Here is a 6,000-nt window from a genome sequence, read left to right as displayed (position 1 = left end):
AGAGTAGATGTGATCTAAACTAGACTAATGATGAAGTCGCTGAGTATCCTCTATGGTCCTAGTGGTTACGTCAAGTTGTAGATGAGTTGTGTTCCTCCGGAGAAATAGTCTCCCTTCGGGGGTCTAGGTCCATGGATGAGTGCAATAGCATATTTCAAAATCGATGTCCACACAACAAGCAAATCCATGCTAGCTTCGATTCCAACTATGAAAAAAGGAAAGCAATAAAAAGAATATATTCATGGGAACAAGCTAGAATGGATTTGAGACCATGGATGCCATAAGTTGGGTTGATGGGGGTGATGATGTTCGAAGCGGAGGCGCCCACCACTATTGCCCTTTCATGCAGCCATTCCAGCAAACTTAGGCACCGCGATGACACTGCCACATACCCCTCTTTTGGAGGCCTCTCCTTGGTTCCCCGAGAGGATGACGAGGGCTTGTCCTTAGCCGCCGCCAACAACCTGGTCTCCATGGGGCTAGATCCAGAGCCATAGGACCCATTGAGCTTGGTGCATGGCCGGTGGGCCCGTGTGCCACCATGGCTCGTGAGCACGTAGCCCTGGCCATCGAGGATATTGTGCGTGTGTGGGGTCGTAGTGGAGGTAGAGGCATCGCCGCCACCAAGCGCTGACGAGGAACACAAGGTACGATGGCCTAGCCATGGTGGGGACAAGGAAGAAGAAAGGGCAAAAAAGTCTGGTTGAAGTCTTTCTCTTTCCAGTGGCACTTTCATAGTCACACAAATAAAAAGCATCCTCTCTCCAATGGCAAATTATTAAGAGCAATGAAGAGGATGACATTTAAAGAAATGCTACTTTTAAGAGTGGCAAAAGTTAAATATCCCCAAGGTGAAATGTCCACATCATCCAGGTTTACACTCGCCTCATATGTCATTTCATTTGCTCTACTTATCCCTTTGCACACTGACTGAAACCCAGATAGATGAACCCTAAACAATATGCCCTTCTCCATATAATTTTTGGAAAACTAATCTTTCTAGTATAAGTGCCTAAAATAACATAAGATCTACCATTATTTCCATAAAAAATTTAATCCTCTATAATAAAATGAGAACCCTGCCTAACATAATCTATCAATTTACATCAAATTTACACATCATACTACGACTAAATAACTACCTAATCTATAACTAATTCTATTTTAATCTACACTAAATATTATGTACTCATCTAATCCTAAATCAGATGTCTAACCTACCAAGGTATCAGTTTACATATCACTACTACGACTACATATCTACTCTAATCTATATCTAATTCAATTTACATGTACATTAGCCACTATGTTACTCATATATTACTAGGTCAAATGGCTAACTAACTAGATTTAACACAAAACTAGCATAAATTCAAAAATTTACCGTAAAGAAGACGTGGCATGACAGTGTGCCAACCCCCTTCCTCATTTCCATCCCTCTCATCTCCTCCCCCTCTTTCTTTCTTTAGAATGAAATGAGCCAGGGTGATTTTTAGCCTTTTATGGGTGCAGTACCTAGTCGCCCCACCGTTGGATGATAGAAGCCCCTGCCAGCCTTGTCACCCGAACAATGGGAGATTTATCCAAATATCGTCCGCTATTCGAGCGATTGGGCCCACCGTCATGCGACAACACGCAATGTCCTAAAGGTACAAAAAAAAATCTAAATCTTGCTCAACTGCCAAGTGACAAGCTAGCTGGCGCTACGTACACCTTGTTGGAGCCACGGTGGCAAGCCACATTAGCCCTTATCCCCCTGCACATTGGGCCATTTTAAATCCCTCCCTACCAACTGGCGACAAATCCTTGTCCTCTGACAAGTGGACGAGTTATTTTAAGATCGCCTAGCAGTTGGGTGATTTTTAAAAGTCATCCAAATATAGTGTGACAGACGCTTACTCTTGTAAAATTTGAAAACATACATCTTTTTTTTTAATCTTTTTTAATAAAAAATGTATTAAAAATTCGTTGTTTTTTTTTGACTCTTCACCACTGAATACAGGTGTAGTATCTGAACATGAGCGCGCGTACTCACCCCACACACACGAACCCACTCCACACACACCTAACGCACGCACATGCTAGCCCTACAACTACACGCAGCTTGAAGAAAGCGTCCATCCGAAGATCACCAGGACCCATCGAGAATCCCGTAGACGACGAGCACGTCGTAATCCTCTCTGTAGCGTCACGCTGGAGAAGCTGGGAAAACCGAAATAAATCGGAATCCCGTGCGTCACCCAGGCATCGAGCCCAGGTGGGCTCAGCTCATCACCGGAGTCTTACCACCGTGCCGTAGGCACGTTCGCTTAAAAATTCGTTGTTAAGGATGGAAAAGAAGGAAATAGTATCCAACAACACGCATCCATATCCATTGGTTAGCCAACTGTGGGCGTGAGATTTGTCACCTATGTGGTGCAGGTTGATTGGCTGGCGAGGTGGAGGTGTGGCATGGAATATAGGGAACTTTGAAGTTTCAAACACATTTTTCTCCCAAATCGAGATTCCATTTCAAAAACCATTTGTACCATGCTGTTGTTCATAATCAGTGCAACCAAATAAGATCTAATATGCACATATTTTGAATTTAAAAAAAATTGAACAATTTGGGTGTACTATTTCAACAATTAAAAATATATTGTTTCAACTAATTATATGCAAAATATTAAATAGGGTGTAAAAAATGTTTAAATAAGTCTCATAGAATGTTGAAATAGGTTTTACAAATTGTTGAAAATCAATTTTAACATGGTCTCATATAATGTTGAAATAAGTCTTACAAATTGTTGAATATGACTTTTAAAATTGCTAAATTAAGTTTAAAAAATTGTTGGATTTTGTCTTTTAAATTGTTGTGTGTATGTGAAAGACCGAAAATTACAAACATAAATCTCCGAGATTAAACTATGCTCTAGTACTTCGAATAAAAAATTAAAAAGAAAAAAAAGAAAAGAAAAGGGAAGCGTAGCATCGTGGGCCACTCATGGGCTGACCGGCCTGGTGATTAGGCTCGGTCAGCCGATGCATCGGGTCCGTCTCCAACAGTATTTAATTTGTGCCGGCCCAGTTATTTTCTTTCATAGGGCGGAATTGAAGCAGGCCACAACACCACGATGGTCCGTCTGGAAGCTTAAGGCCAGGCCTCGGTCTAACAATAAAGAGACGATGCAGTCAATGGATTCGGGCCGTAGACTGAAAGATTACAGAAAAGCCGTGTTCTTGAATCAGGTTCAGGGGGGTTTCGTTTTGAAACAAATTGGGATCCAGTTCTAGTTTTCGCTAATGCCAAACTTTTCCATGAAATACCACTCCCGCAAACTTTTCTAAGAAATGAATACCGAGTCGTACACCAAGGTCGGATATCACGACCTCAAAATCCACTTACAACTATTTTTTTTTGTGACACGAAATCCGTTTATAATAATTGGAACAGATGCCGAAGGAGCGAAGGGACGAAGCGCCGGCTCTGCTTCCACGGATGCCAGAGCAAGTCGCGATTGCTCAAGTGTCCAGTGGATGGGACCGCCACTGTGAACCATGTGACCTCTTGAATTTTATATAAAATTGTATGTATTTGTTACTATCGTCCGTTTAACAAGCAGGAATACGTTCTTGTCCGTTGAACGGGTGAGAATTTGTAAACTTGACGTTTAATATATTAAATAATTGGAAAAAGGAATTTCTCGCTCATTAAGTGGGCAAAAACTTGGCCTCGCCCACTAAACGAATGAGAACTTCGTCTCGCCCGGTAAATGGACGACGTCTTTATTAATATACAGTAAAATAGGCATGTGTATAATTATTTTTTTTCTAATATAACTTTTGTATGTGGTAATTTGAAAAATATTGCATATTCATTCAGCAAAAAATACTAGTTGTGCAAATAGTTACACATTCTATCTTTAATTTTGGTTCGATGTTATTTTGTCAATATTTCTATATTTAGTTGATGTAAAAGTGCGTGAGTTATTTTTTTTAGTGAAGTAACATTGAGAGGATATAAAATCTAATTTGTAGAACAATAGTAGTTGTGAAGCACAATTATCATATAACTCGGTACGAAGATTACATATGCTGATAAACATTACATTCGACATAGAGTTTATCGTCGCTGCTCAAATGGACCCTAACTATAAAAAGATAACGACAACAAATATTGATATGTATAGTACGTGTAAAGACTAACCAAATAGCGTGCCACTGCTAAACCTAAAATATTTTAGAGAATAAAAATAGATCAGGTTATAATAGATGTTTTTTACTAAGTGCACCTAAGATATTTGTCCTTTTGCACGGCATCAAGGCCCTCCGTCTTAGTGCGACGGGCCCTCTTCCGCTTCTTTTTCCTCTCTATTTCGCGTGTTTAAGTCATGGTGCGCTCCTTCGCTGCCTTGCTCATGCGCTCCTTCTCCTGACGCTTCAGTTGTAGTTCTTCCTATTGTTGTTTGTACTCCTGGTGTTCGTATGCTTCCCTCCTCCACCTCATGCTCATGTCGACCCATCACTTCTGGTGTTCATTTCGCTCCATATCAAGCCATTCCATAAAGTCACAGATAGGTGGAGGATACTAGACAAATGAAACAAGAGCGGAGATTAGTAAAACAATGCATAGAATCGTATGAAAAGTATCAACAAGTTGAATTAGGTCATACTGGTAGTTGGCACATATGAGGAAGCGTAGGTCATAGGTGTAGGAGATGTCTTAGGACTCACGAAGCCTATAAGGGTCGTCATAGAAGTACATCGGCGGTTCAACCCACTGCAGGATGAAAATCCCCTAATGTTTCTTGGGTGGGTTTGGTAGTGCTGAGGAAGATATTGCAGTTGAGAGAGCTGAGGAATGAGTGATCTATCCATGATTGAGGGTAGGGTTATTTATGGTGGCTGGGGACTAGTCCAGTCCATGGCATGGCTAGGAGCTAGAGCATGGAATTCCCTGTGAAAGCTAGAATAGTTGTGGTATTGATGTTTAGCAGATAATCTTTGTGAAAGCTATTGCTTGGTGTGATCATTTTATTCTGCAAAAGTTAAGGAATGAGTTATTATTGACTCTCGTTGGAAGGGTGGTTCAACTAGTGCAGACTATTGAGTTTGTTACCGCCAATGTATTCCATGTAAGGTATTCATGTGTCGTATGCTACATGTATCGTACTATCATTGTTACAGTTTATGAGGGTGTTATTAATTTAATATGACTATAAGCAATATATCTAGATGTACTGTCTTAGCCTTACGTAATATTTTATTATACCATGTTGTTTGTAATTGAATAAGTTGTACCCTATCATGTAACGTTATATTCTATTTGCACGCATACTAGTGGTAGGCTTCATAATGCGAATGGTTTTGATATAAAAAGTTGCAAGCCAACGATTAATTGCCTGACAGGACGCCACCCCTACCCTGGCCCCTGCCTCTGGCATGCTTTCACCTACGTGCTAACGCTGGTTTTTACCTTAATGTAGAGTAAGTTTCAGAAACTATATAGTTATCAATGGTACCCCTAATAGACTGGTGCAGTCTAGCGAATAGACTTTTTGGTGTTACCCTTAATAGGTTGGTGCAGCCTAGGCAATAGGCTTTTCAGTACTACCACATATATCTACCATCAGGACTTCTTGTATATAAACAAAACTCAATCAATTCTCTACTCACACATCTTCTGAGCTTGAATTGAATCGAGATAATGGCATATTTTCATCCTCCCGATGGCCCCATTGATCCACCACCCTTACACCCCTATTTAGACATATATGGTAGAGATTACTATGAAAACCATAATGCTCTTCCTTGCTTGTTTTGGCCACCATGTCGGTATGGAGATGACGCTGTAGTACAAGTTTATGAGCATTTCGGTGACCCAGGCCGTCGATTCTTCCGTTGTCCATATTTTAGAGTCTGAACAAATAATACTCATTTTCTTTCCTATTATCTCATCACCATTTACTTATCTCATCTATCCCTTTTTCTATATAGATGATTGTGGGTTCCAGTACTAGA

This window comes from Phragmites australis, chromosome 4, assembly GCF_958298935.1.
Source record: "Phragmites australis chromosome 4, lpPhrAust1.1, whole genome shotgun sequence".
In the NCBI taxonomy this organism is placed as follows: Eukaryota; Viridiplantae; Streptophyta; class Magnoliopsida; order Poales; family Poaceae; genus Phragmites; species Phragmites australis.
This window is presented reverse-complemented; position numbering follows the sequence as displayed.